Below are 14,998 nucleotides of genomic sequence, written 5' to 3'. Positions count from 1 at the left end.
TGGGTTCATTTCCGGTCAGTCTTTAATTGCTGCCCCATATCCAAATGCTTATGAGGTTTTAGGAAAGTATGTTGCTTAAAAGGCAGGCCTCATAAACCATAGCTAATCAAACCCCCTGAAGCACATAGTCACATCACAATTGTATAGACCTAACCTTAATTTAAATATTTTCAATAAACATTTAATTCATCATTGTTTTGATTTTGCATTTTAATACTTTTAATTTGGGACTAAAAATTCTAAAATAAAAGTTTAAACAATTTCTTTCTCAATTTCTATGTGTATTCCTGAATTTTGTAGATGTAGGGATCAGTATAGGTATATGGCAAAGAATTTCTTTGAAGTTACTTGACTAATAAAGGAGATTGCTAGGTAAGATTTTTAAAATTACACTGTGATTCTCTGAGATTGAGGCATTTTAAGTCTATGATGAGGGCTTAAAATGAGTAAGGGTGTTTCGTAGGTTTTTCTCTACAGACACAAAGCAAATGATTACTTAATCTATAATTCTGGTACAACTACACACTGAGTTTTACACATTCTAATGATTGTATAAAGAGTTACAATTTAGAAATATAGTGTAAATTTTTCCTCAAAACTTGTAAATATGAGACAGAGTAATTGAACCATAATAAATTCAGATACACCCATATATGAAGAAGGATGTAAGAAAGGATTTTTTTCCTTCTCTCACATTGTCACTCCAATGAAGAATGCCACTCCAATCAAGAAAGTCTCATTTTTACATGATCATCAATACATACTATGCTTGGTATCATTTGTTCCCAAGGGAAATGAACAACTGCTTTCAAAGGCCAAGCCAGTGTCCGCAAACACCTACTTTTCTTAATTCTGAGATATCAGTATTTTGACAATATTGACAGGATTTGTTTTGCTTTAATCTTTTTTCTTCTTGAGACAAATTAAGATCTATATTTCTTCTTTTTAAAAAAAAATTTTAAGTTTATTTATTTTGAGAGAGAGAGAGGCAGGGAGGGGCAGAGAGGGAGAGAAAATCCCAAGCAGGTTCAGCGCCACCAGCACAGAGCCCAATGTAGGGCTCAAACTCACCAACCAGGAGATCATGACCTGAGCTAAAATCAAGAGTCAGATGCTTAACCACCTGAGCCACCTAGGCACCCTTATATTTCCTCTTAAATGAGCTGTGAATCTCTGAAATCAGATCCTTACAAGAATGATTTTATATATAAGATCTATAGCTGTCCATTTCATTCAAATCCCATTGTCTTTAAAACTTAATCATTTTGTTTTATGGAAAAAAATTAGTTATTATTTGGATACATCTACATTCATTTACAAGATTTTTTTACAAGATTCTGGCAGAAGATAAACATTATCACAAATGTTTATTGGAATCTCTAATGCCAATTAAAATTATCTATATTTTGAAAATACAATTGTGTTCTTCCTGATGTATACATTAAGTCAGTAGAACATAAGCTCTTTGAGAGCAGTGGTTTGTCTACTGTCTTATTCTCAGTGCCTAGAAAAATCTATGGCTCTTAGTCTCAATAAATATTTGTCGGATTAATGAAAGAATGAATGAATTAATAAATTCATCCTCAAGAAGCCACAGAACAAAAGGCTTGAAATATCAATGAACTAAATTATGAGTTTTGATTAATTACAAGAAATCGTATTTTGTTTATGATAATAGCAGAAATTAGAGCATTTTAGGTATTTAAAACCTAGAATACGAGCAAAATACTCACAAAAAAGCAACTGAACATCATATGGGTATCTGTTGACTTCCCACAGAGTGTGTTCAGGTAGAGCTATGATCCAGTGGCTAAATTTGTAAGTGTTGTGTAATAAATGTATTAAGTTTATGCAAGTTCTAGAAAAGTGGGAATATCTACTTAAAATATCAATTTATAATAGTAAAAGAAAGCCTGTTTGCTTAAGTAGAAACTAGCATGGGGAAGATAATCATCTTTTTTCAAATGCCTATTAGTCATTCCAGTTACAACTAGAAGTCATTATTTTGCAATGTTGAAAACGAAGGCAGGGAAAGTTAGCAACTTCCCCTCAAATCAAGCTAGTTAATGAAGCAGCAAGGATAAAAACCCAGGGTTCCTTAGGTTCCACAAAAAGTAAGCATAGGAAGATTTCCTAGGGGCATCCTTGGTGCCACAGGGCACTGGAACAAATGTTTGTAAAAAATAGGCTCTTACCTATCATTATACCGTTGGCTATAATTAGTGATGTATTGGAAGGTATTAAGATTTCTCAGTGTGTAATTATGACCCAAATTCCAAAATTTCCTTTTGTTAGATATACTGTCATACAAGCGTAAGACACAACATTCTTTATTTTTCTTACTTGAGTACAAGCATGCATATAATTAAGTGTACATGAGAGTTAATTCATGAATGCTTAGCTAAATATAATTGATTCATTTGAACAGTAAAATCATGTAAAAGATTTTACTGTGTTTGAAATGCACAACTTTGAATGCATATAATTATAAATATAGCTCCTTCTGTATGTCCATAAATAAGCCTATAATGAAAACAGATATTAAATTTCTGGTTAAATTATTTTTGTTACTTTGTCATTAGAAAAATAATACATTAAAATCAATTTTTGCTTTATTTTCCTACCATTTTTTGGGTATGTAAGTTTAGTAGTCAACCATCTATATATGTCATTATTAAAATTCAGTGCTATGATATCAAAGAAAACTAGGCCTCCTAATAGGAAGTGTTATTATTAAAGTTCAATAAATTATGTTGTTTATTTGTAATTTGTACAATACTGATTTTCTCTGTTGGTGGAATATCCAGCACTGGCAAAGTTTAGAAACAGTCCCTGACTGAAGCGATGGCTTCTTGTTATTATATAATAGTTTTCTTTTTCCTTATTTTATTTTATTTTATTTTATTTTTTAATGTTTATTTTTGAGAGAGAGAGAGAGAGAGAGAGAGAGAGACAGAGTGCGAATGGGGGAGGGGCAGAGAGGGAGAGGGAGACCCGGTATCTGAAACAGGCCCCAGCCTCTGAGCTGTCAGCACAGAGCCCACCATGGAGCTCCAACTCGGGACTGGTGAGATCATGACCTAGGCTGAAGTCGGACACTCAACTGACTGAGCCACCCAGGTGCCTCTTTCTTTATCATTTTAAATATCCTAAATGACTACTGAAACTGTAAAAGCTGACATCAACATGACTTAGGTAGACTGTCTGAAAATAAAGCTGTATCTATATATCTATATCTATATCTATATCTATATCTATATCTATATCTATATATCTATATATATAGATATATATATACACACACACACAGAAATACTGTATATGTATACATAAAATCATAAAATTGTTCTGTGATGCCTCAGAGCTAGAAGGGTAGAATGATGAAGGTGGGAGGGACTGATACTACCTTTTTTTCATCCGGGTGGATCCTGAAGTGTGTTACGATCTGCTATTTAACATTCTGTTATGGAATAGAGAACATTACAGTCAATTTAAAAAACCTTGTAAATGTCAATGTGTTCATACTGCAGAATTATTTTAATCAAACAATGAGGACTATAGCTTACAGTCTTTATTATTCCCTTAATTCTGTTTCAATAGTCATAGATTTATAGGAATAATGGATAAAACAATATTAAGCTTATTATCATTTCTAATATGTTACAATATGAATTGTTACTATATCTGAGAAGTGGTTTTTTTTTTTTTTTCTTTTTTCTTTTTTTTCAACGTTTTTTTTTTATTTATTTTTGGGACAGAGAGAGACAGAGCATGAACGGGGGAGGGACAGAGAGAGAGGGAGACACAGAATCGGAAACAGGCTCCAGGCTCCGAGCCATCAGCCCAGAGCCTGACGCGGGGCTCGAACTCACGGACCGCGAGATCGTGACCTGGCTGAAGCCGGACGCTTAACCGACTGCGGCACCCAGGCGCCCCTCTGAGAAGTGGTTTTAACATTATGCTTTTTATTCAACAAATATTTATTGAACACTTAGGTAAAAGCCACTGTGCCAGACATAAAATGTACTTGTACTAGGCGGCCTGGGTGGCTCAGTCAGTAAAGTGTCTCATCCTTGATTTCAGCTCAGGTCATGATCTCACGAACCATGATTCCTCCATCAGGGTTTGCACTGGTAGGGCAGAGCCTGTTTGGGTTCCTCTCTCTCTGCCTCTCCCCCGCTGGGTGCATGTGCACACGTGTGCCCTCTCTCTCTCAAAATAAATAAATAAACTTAAAAAAAATAAAATGTATTTGTACCATTAATTAAATGCTGTACATAGTTCAAGTTATTGTAAATGTAGAATTAATAGATAATCACAGATTATAAATTATGTACTCAATTATGAACATGTGTAAAGATTTTTTTATAAGTTAGGATACTTTTATATCATATTGAATACCATATTTGATTGAATCTAAGATGCTATTGATTATAAGATGCACCATTATTTTATATGGTACCAAAAAGAAAAAGAAATGTCACTAAATAAATTATAACTTGATACTTTGTTATCACATAGAGTTTTTATTTCACACTTATGTAGAGACTTCTTTTAAAACAGGCATAAATTGTTGAAATCATATATCACTCTTGTACAAACATAAAAAGTAAAATAAAAGACATAAATGGGTTAAAATAAGTTTAAATTTGACCATGATTCTTCTGAATGGCTTTTTGATTTCAGAATTGGTGACACCATTGTTTTTCCACTCATTATTAGGCTCTGTGCCATCAAGAGTGCTGTCAAGAGTGGTAATGGTGCATTTTTTCCTTAAATAATAAGTAAGAATTTATTTAAGAAGGTGTTGTGCTCTAAGCTACCTGTACAATTATGTGCTATGTTCGCAATGTTGGCAAACTCACTGACTCACTGCCTTCTCCACCTATCCCCCAAAAGTTTGTCTTGTAAGGTTTAGTGCTAGGCTTTACTGTTTTCTCCACTGTTTTGGTTTTTTTTTGGTTGTTTTTTTTTTAAGCCACTTGGACTCATTCTATGGCTTTTTATATTGATGCCTTTGTTTTGCACATACACAGAGAAAATTATGACATACTTACTTCCTGGCTATTAGTGATTGTAATAAGCCATTGATACTAAAATATATTCGGATTTCAGAAAATGTAAATGTTTTAAAATATGCATATTATAATCAACTCAATATAGTATTAATACAAAGTTTTTATCATTTATTGAAATTCAAGAAAAAGGCAAATCAGTACTGTTAAAATGGAAATTATAAGAAGCATTGTTGCAAGGATAATATGTTGATTGATTATGTATTGGATATATAGATGAAAAAGAGACTGCTAGTTATTTCCAAGTATTCATTTCCCCCCTTTTATTTCACAGTATCAGAATCCTTTATTTTTATTTAGATACATAGCAGCATTAAAATAACTTATTTTTTTTTAATTTATAAATGACAACTTTTCTCAGCTTTCTTTCTGGTTTGCTGCAGCCACATGACTAAATCTGACCATCAGAATGTTAGTGGCAGTGATGTGTACTACTTCCAGGCTGTGCCCTTAGAATTAAAGGACAGACTCTCACCTTCCCTTTCCCCATGGTATTCTACCACCTAACTGCCTGGAACATGGGCATGGTAGCTTGCCATCTTGGACATTAAGGAGAAGGCAAAAACCTTTGAATAGCAAAGCACAAATATAAAAAAAAAAAAAAATTAGGACTCTAGACACCTTGAACCTGATGTGTATGCCCTGGCCTGCTTATGCTGGAATAGTTAATTACATGAGAGAGAAATAAACTTCTTCTACTTGTTTAAGTCACTGTTAGTTTAGCCTCTTGTCATAGAAATCAGAATTATGCCCTATTATAATATTAGAGTTGACCCTTGAACGACACAGGATCCAACTGTGTGGATCTACTTATATGCAGATTTTTTCTAGTACAGTACTCTAAATGTATTTTCTCTTTTTTATAATTTACTTAATAACATTTTATTTTTTCTAACTTTATTGTAAGAATACAGTATATAATATAACATATAAAATATATGTTAATCAAGTGTTTATGTTATTGGCAAGGCTTCTGGTCAACAGTAGGCTATCAATAGTTTTAGGGGAGTCAAAACTTATATGGCAGTTTTCAACTGGGTGAGACTTGGTGCCTCTAACCCCCTCATTGTTTAAGGGTCAACCACAACATCATCTGAATAGGATAAATAGGTTAACTTCAAAGATAATTCCAAATTTTTATCTTAGAAACAGTTTCCCTCAGCTTTCTTTGAGTAAGAGTTGTTGATTTGGGGCACATGGGTGGCTCAGTCAGTTAAGCATCCGACTTCAGCTCAGGTCATGGTCTCATGGTTCATGAGTTTGAGCCCTGGATTGGGCTCTGTGCTGTGTGGAGCCTGCTTGGGATTCATTCTCTCTCTCTCTCTCCTCCCACCCCCACTCTGTTCCTCCTCTACTCATGCTTTCTCTCTCTCTCAAAATAAATTTTAAAAAAAAAGAGTTGGTGATTTGGGTTTTATTCCCCTTCTTTCTCTATGGAATGATGCCGTAAATATGGTCTATGTTCAGGCAATAATGGGAAGAGACCAAAGAACAAAAGGCTTGAAATATCAATGAACTAAATTATAAGTTTTGATTAATTATAAGAAATCATATTTTTGTACATTTTGAAAATTAAAGAACTAGAACTTTAAAATTAAAAAAAAAAATGATACAGAAACCACAGATAAGAATATCAATTAACGCAGTGGTGATGGGAATGGAGAGCACACCAATTGGTCTGTGCTTTTCTGTGTGATCATATCCATCTGTGTAGGTAGTAGACAATTAGATCTAACCCTTTTTACAAGCCTCAGTGAATAGGACCATGCAAATGTTATGGTCTGGTTACATAGACTTTAGCAAAGTTCTGCTTTACACAAGTTTCTGAGGAATTAGCATTTTTTGGCTTACTCTTCTCTCTCTTTTTTTTTTTTCCTTTAACATTTATTTATAAGAGACAGAGCATGAGCAGGGGAGGGGCAGAGAGAGAGGGAGACACAGAATTCAAAGCAGGCTCCAGGCTCCAAACTATCAGCACAGAGCCCGACACGGGGCTCAAACTCACAAACTGTGAGATCATGACCTGAGCCGAAGTCGGACGCTTAACCGACTGAGCCACCCAGGTGCCCCATGGCTTAATCTTCTCTTACTGAGAGTTTTTCAGAACTGGGTCACTTTATTTTGAATTATTAAGACACAATGAAAGAATAAAATCTTTATACCAAAAGTGAGTCAGAGACATCTTGACAGACAGATAAGTAGACAGTGGTAAAGCAATGGTTATGCATATTTATGTAATCAAGCCAGGGTTTGAGCAATTTTAAACCTGATTATCTGGGCACCTAATCTAATATCTGTAAATTTAATTAACTCTTAATCTTCCCAAAATATAATAAGATGAATGTTATATAATGGATTCTTTTTAACTATTCAGAGACATTGAAAATTTGAGATAGGGTCTACTCATCAAGTTTGCCTATTGCAAGGGTAACTTCAAAGGCCCTGCAGAGAAGGCAAGCAAAGCCATTTATATTCATCACCCTGGCCTCCCCATGGTTGACCTTTTTCCTCCAGTGTTCTTTTCTCTACCTAACCTCCCCAGTCCCCAACCACAAGTTCCTATGCCTTCATCTTTCTCACTAAACTCCAGTCCTTTCACCTTTCTACTTCTCTGTGAATTCTCTGTCAATAGATATGGCACCATACTTAATGATGCATCATTTCATCATTGCAATCGCTTTCTCCTTTGAAATATATTACATCTTCCAGTGCTGTGAGGAAGGGAGACCTCATTCATGAATAAATTCATCTGCTTCTCTATCCCTACACCAGAGCAATCAACTATTTAGGAGGTTTTAAAACCAGGCAAGCTAGTATCCAATGTCAAAAGAACCCTCAATTCTGAACAGAAATCCTGTGTTTTCCTATTCAATTTTCTCCTGTTCTCTACAATTCCTATTTTCAAACTTTCCCCCACTATATCTACATAATCCAAGCTATTCCCAAATATCCCAAAGTAACTGGCAGTTGACCCCAACTCCTACTTTGGAGAGAAAATACTACTTATAAATAAGAATTCACTTGACTTTCTACCCAAGACCTAAAAACTTCCCTGATTGCAGAACCATCCTCTTTTACTTGTAAAGGAAAAAGTGAGGCAATTCTTTCACCTTTGCTTCGGACCCCATCCATCCATTTTCACCATTTATGGGACTTCATTTAATTATTCATTTGCTTAACTTTCTATGTCTTCTTGTCTGCTGATTCCTTCCCTTAAGTTTTAAAACATGCTTGAGTATTGCACATCCTAATAAAACACCTCCATCACCTCCACGTGCTACTCTTTCCTCCTTTCTCTTTCCTCCTTTCCAACATCCAGTTTCCTGAAGGAATGGTCTACTCTCATAGAATCCACTTCCTCACTCCTATTCATTTATTTAACCACATTAATGTACTTAATATAGCCTCTCCTTCACTAATCTCATTGAATTCACTAAAACCTACTTGTTAATGTTAATAGTTACTTATTCTAATTGAACTTACTTTAACGTTTTTATGTTGATTACTTCTTAGGATATTCTCCTCCAGGGATGTCTTGGTAGCTGAGTCAGTTAAGTGTCTGACTCTTGATTTTGGCTCAAGTCAAGATCTGACAGTTGTAAGATGGTGCCCCCAGTCAGGCTCCTTGCTGAGCGTAGAGCCTGCTTAAGATTCTCTGTCCCTTTGTCCCTCCCCCCTTCTTATGCTTTCTCTTGCTCGCCCCTTCTCTCTCAAATATATATATGAAAACACATTGACCTGAGTTTGTTTTTTCATACTTTCTCAGGTTTCTATGTACACAGGCTCTTTGTTCCTTTAAGTTCTTTTTCTTTAAATATTGATGTACTCAGGTTTCTATCAAATTTTGTCTTCTCTTTCCTGGATTCAGATTCCACTATTAAAGGAAGTCCTTCAATTTCATCTTTAGTTGCAGTCATGCATTACCAATAACTTCCTCAAAATTTCTACTTGCATGAGCACAAGTATTTCAGACTTAGTATGACCAAAGCTGAAGGCATGGTCTTCCTTGCTTCATCATCCTAGTTGTCTCCCACTAACTCACATTCTTATCCTTCAGTCTTCACACTCCTTAACTGGAACTTTAACTTCCAGTTATCTCCTGAATCTGCTTTTCTCCTCATTTCAGCAGCCCTCATTCAGAACCACTATAATCCTTCAATGAATGACTATTATCATATGTTAACTAGTTTCTCTTCTTCTAGTCTGACCTCCACTCTTATCTTCTCCTTAGCCAGAGTGTTATTTCTGAAATGCATTTCTGACCATTTCAATATCTTTATTTAAAAATGTTTCTGAGGTTACTTATTTTTCTTTGAACTAAGTCCAGACTCATAACATTTTTCATACCATGGTTAAATGTGAGTCACAATCATAAAAAAAAATCATTTAAAACATTTTGATGACTTTATAAATTCTCCCAGATTCTTCCTTATTCTTTTGATAGTCAGATACTTTTATTTTGCTAAACAAATTTTGTTGAAAAAATTTATGTCATAAAGACCTAAGTATTAAACAGTTCATTTTGTTTTTAATACCTTTACCAATAGCAAGCAATGCAAAATATATAAAATACAATAAGCTTATTTTTATAAATTTAGTTTTATTGTTTCAGGATAAAATTCTAATTATCCCAACTTCTTTCACTTTTTGCTGTTGAGAAGAAGGAAATCTCTTTTTCCCTTTGCTGTATGCTTTTGAATGAAAGGAGCTGCAAGATAGGAATCTTGGCCCACCCTCATCTCTGAGAAATGACTTATCAGTTTCCCCCTTCTTTGATGTATGAGCTTCATCTCCTCAGGAAACAAATATTCTCTACTCCTCCATGTAGTAAATTTTATGGGGTCCAGTCCTCATGGGGAATACCAGTGGTGGTGCAGCCAGGCTTGTGACTGTATGGTCAAGTCTAATTCAATTCAAGGTGGCAGATTAGCAAGTCCACTTTCTGATAGACCTAAGCTGATAGCTGCCTGTATTTTAATTGCTGCCTGTTTGAACATGTGTTTGCCTCTCAGTTGTTTTGAGCACATATGGACAGGAAAATGGAATGTTACTTGTTAGCTTCCTGAAACATTAATATTTACTTAGAAATGCTGGTGTTCATTTTAAACAAATTCACTCCTTTCAGTACCAGTTGTCATCAGATGAGTCTCTCCTCTTGTTACTAATCTGTGAATCACCATTCAGTCCATACTCAATCCATAACTATGCCTCTTTTCTCCTCAGTACTCTTGTTTAAAGAAAAATAAAGAGTTGATAATGACAGCAAACCATCACTGCACTTACTATCCAAATTAACTTTATATACCTTTATATACTTTATATACCTTTATTTAAACCTCACAACATCCTATGAAATAAATATAAATACTTCTATTTTTACGAGACTCTTAAAACCTAAACAACTTGCCCAAAGTCCCTGTGGTGGAGCTGACATTTGAACCCAGATCTAAACTGTGCCAGGGTACAAGCTATATTATATTATCTTCCTGGTAGAAGGATTTCTGCATATTCCTTCTAAATCACTCAGTTTTTAGTCATCTAGCCACCTCAAAATCTACAGCCTTTTAAGTTCTTTTTCAGGTAATTCCCAAAATGTGGATTCAATAGCTCCATAAACATTTTTTGACCATTTGATAAATACCAGACATTACAATAGGTGAATAAATTTGGTTTCTGCTCTGAAGGATCAAGGAATGAGTTTATGTGTAGGATGGGAGCATTTGGAGAAGCAAAATAAGTACAGATGTGCAATCTCTTATCCACAATCACAAAACCTCAAAATCCCGAAAACTGACAATTATTTTGTAAATTGTAGCATTTTGGTATCAACACCCTATCTGAATTGGCATTAAGCTACTTATAATCTTCAGTGATCCCACTCAGTGTGACTAATTCATACATTTCATTTTAGATGTATCGATGTGTTTGGTTACTCAGTGTTATCCCAGATAATGTGTACTATATTGCCTTTCTAATATTCAAAAGAAAATAATAATTTTTGAAACACATTGTGTCCCAGGAGTTTTGGGTAAGAGAGTGTCAAAAAAGAGGTACTATTTGGATCTGATTGTTGAATACAAATTTGCCAGGAAGCCAAATGGAGGAAGATAAATGCAGTGGAACTACACGCAACAGCCTGAACAAAATCACGAGAGAATAATGAGTGGTCAGGGGAAGGTGTACAGGTAGGAAAGGGACAGAAGAATAAAGCTGACCAGTTCCCAGGGGTAAAATCACAAAGGTGCTGTGGAATGCCTTACAAAGTTTGGATTTGTCCCAGATGGCTAAGAGGTGATATAGAAGAATGTTAGGCTAAGAGAGGTAAGGTGACCATACATCTCAGTTGCCAGGACATGACTCGGTTTCTTCCTGCTACCCAAGCATTATTGATAACACAATTTTTCACTTTCACAAGTAATTTAGTTTGGGTGAAATAGTTTATGGGCCCCTAAATGGTAGAACCAGATACTGATTTTAGAAAGAAAATTGTCAGTAGTAGGGAAAATGGAATTAGGGTCAGAGATTTCCACAGGACTTTTTCCTAAAATGAGAATAACCTTATGAATGCCAAAACCTAGCATGTAGGAAAAATGGCATAAAAGAATGTCATCACATTTTTGTGGGTGAGTAAAAGTTTTCTAATGCCTATAAGTAAGAAGGGAGGCATTTTCAGTTGTGGACTGAAAACAAACTCCATCCTTTCTTCTACCTCACATTGTCCTGCGGTTTCCTTATATCTTGGCTTTTGGCTCCAGCTGAGTTGAAGAAGTTAACTGAGTTAAAATACCCAGAAAAATATAACATAAATGGAGCTGAAAATACATAAATATTATGAATCCATAATTGTAGTATTTATGCCTCCATTTAAAATAATTAGGAAATAAGGGGCACCTGGGTGGCTCAGTCGGTTAAGCGTCTGACTGGCTCAGGTCATGATCAGTTCATGGGTTTGGGCTCCACGTCATCAGGCTCTGTGCTGACAGCTCAGAGCCCGGACCCTGCTTTGGATTCTGTGTCTCCCTCTCTCTTTCAGCCCTTCTGCCACTTGTGCACATGCACATGTTTTCTCTCTCTCTCTCTCTCTCAAAATAAACATTAAAAAAAGTAGGAAGTATATTGATGTGTTTTTCTTTTTTTCAAGTTACGGGGCTAATGAACAAATTAATAAGTAAAAGTAAATTACAAAATATAAAATATGATCACACATTCTTCACCAATTGAATATAAATGGGAAATATATTTAATGGTTGCTTTAATAAGCAAGTAGAAAATGAAGGAAAATATTAATATCTATGTATCACAGTATGTCAAATTAATTTTTATCTTATAATTAGGTAGCATTAAAAATTTGGAATTATTTCAATTTCTGAATAGATTTCCATTAGGTACAAATTGGGAGTTTCAACAGAACCATTTTATCTTACTAATCAGGAAAATGTAAATTAAAACAAGGTATCATTTTCCCATCATATCAGTGAAAATTAAAGTATAACAGCTTTTCTCTGAGATTACAGGAACTAGTATACTCTTAGGATGTTTTTGTTATAGACACTCTGGGATTCTTTTGGAAATAGCTAATAAAATTAAATATGTGCATAACCTATGACCTTGCAATTCTATTTCTAGACATTTACCTTAGAGAAACACTCACAAATATGTACAAGAAGAAGGGGCAAAGGTGCTCATTATAGCTATGTGGTAATAGCAAAACACTGGGTATAATCTATCCCATAATATCCATCATGGGGAAGTATTATGGAATGCTATGTGAGATGAAGTTAGACCCCAAGGGTCATTGAATTAAAAAGTAAAGCAAATTGAAGAAATAAATATGCAGTAAGCCATTTAAGGTTTTTTTTAAAAAGTTTTGTATGGGTTTTTAAGAAGTATCTTTATTAGTGCTTGGGCTGGACAGATACACCCCAAACTGGGATCAGTGGTTGCTTCTAGGGAGGGGTAGGAAATCTTGAATTTCCAGTAGTGGTTAAAGGAAATTAGATTTATTCTTTATTAGTTTTTTAGGCCTTTCATAGCAAAGTACCACAGACTGGTAGCTTAAACAATAGAAACTTATTTCCTCACAGTTGTGAAAACTTGATGTCTGAGATCAAGGTATCAGGAGGGTTGATTTTTTTTCCGAGGCCTCTCCCCTTGCTTATAGGTGGCCACCTTCTCCCTTTGTTTTCACATGGTCTTTCCTCTGTGAGCACTTTTGTCCTAATCTCCTCTTCTTACAAGGACACCAGTCATACTGGAATAGTGCCTATTCATAATGACCTCATTTTGCCTTTATGACTAATTTAAAGGCCCTATCTCCAAATACAGTCACATTCTGAGGCACTAGGGGGTGAGGATTTCAACATAAGAAAATGGAAAGGATTAAGGGACAGACACAATTCAGCCTATAACATATTCCTAACATTTTTATTTTAAACAAAAGAAATTGGATTCATATTTATATTGAGGCTAAGCAAAGTTGTAAAAGAAAATGACAAGATTATTTACATCTAGACAAATTTCCCTTTACAGGAAATCTTTTTAGTTTTTAAGGGTGCTGTAACACCAGATTGCCAACATTGGTTATCCTAGGAAGGTGAAAATGGAAGTAGGTAGGGGGATATCCTTAACTTTTTAAAAAACAGACTTGACTGTTTAGAGCAGCTTTAGATTTACATAAAAATTGGGAAGATAGTACAGAGTTCCCATATACCCCACACCCAGTTTCTCCTGTTATTAATATTTTACATTAATATGGGTTATTGGTTGTAATTAATGAAGCAGTATTGATACACTGTTACTTAAAGTCCATACTTTATTCACATTTCCTTAGTTTTTACCTAATATCCTTTTCCTATCTCAGGACTCCATCTAGGATACCACATTACATTTGGTTGTCATTGTCTCCATAATCTCCTCTTGGCTATGATAGTTTTTCAGACTTTTTATTTGACAACCTTGGCAGTGTTGAAGAGTGCTGGTAAGATATTGTGTAGAATGCCCTCCTACTGGAATTTGTCTTATAGATTTCTAATGATTAGTCTTGGGTTATGGGTTTGGGAAAGAAGACCACAAAGGTAGAGTGCCATTTTCATCACATCATATTAAGGGTGTGTACTATCAACATGATTCATTATTGCCAACAGTCACCTTGATCACCTGGTGAGGTCTCTCCAACTATAGTTACCCTTTTTTACCCCTTTCCATACTGTCTTCTCTGGAAGGAAGTCACTATGTGTAGTATGTGCACTATGTCCACACTTGAGGAGTGGGAGCTGTGGTCCACCTTCTTTAGAACAGAGTATCTACGTATATTGCTTGGAATTCTTCTGCACAGGAGATTTGTTTCTTTTCTCTCATTCATTTATTTACTCAATCTTACTAACTTTTTTTTTTACTGTATTTCTTTGGATCATTTTACATAATGAGCATATATTAATTTTGTGGTTATTTTGAAATAAGGATATTTTAGAGATACTTACATCATTAATTTGGGACGTTAGAAAGTAGGAACATGCAAGGTTATCAGAAAGGACCTAGGGAGGTTAAAAATATAACTACCAGTGTACCTCTTCTCTGTTAGTAACGTATTATTCTTATTTAGACTACAGAAAGTGGTTTATACAAATATTTGATACGATTCCCTGCTTAGAAAGTGAGAAGTTTACATCTTTAGATAAAAGATGAAACAAACAGAAGCCTTCTTATTGTGTGCATTTTCTGAGTTTCTTAAGTTTCATAACTTCATGGCAGGTTATAAGTTGCCACCTTTCATTTTGCAAACTCTTGGACCCCTTGTACTGTTCTTTGAAATAATGTGCATATATCATGCCTTTTCTATACACAATTGGGATTCTTCATATATCTCCTTTGAGAATTTCCAGGCTTAATTATTAATCTTTCCTCCCTAACTTAAAAGTAAATTT

The 14,998-nt window shown here is 34.9% G+C and overlaps 1 protein-coding gene across 1 annotated transcript in view; it reads left to right on the top strand.

Annotated features, from left to right (window-relative positions):
• The window catches only part of SYT10 (synaptotagmin 10), a 66,238-nt gene that overhangs the window by 4,455 nt on the left and 46,785 nt on the right, over positions 1–14,998 (top strand). The window lies entirely within an intron of this gene.

Source organism: Panthera uncia, chromosome B4, assembly GCF_023721935.1.
Source record: "Panthera uncia isolate 11264 chromosome B4, Puncia_PCG_1.0, whole genome shotgun sequence".
Lineage (NCBI taxonomy): Eukaryota > Metazoa > Chordata > Mammalia > Carnivora > Felidae > Panthera > Panthera uncia.
This window is presented reverse-complemented; position numbering and strand designations above follow the sequence as displayed.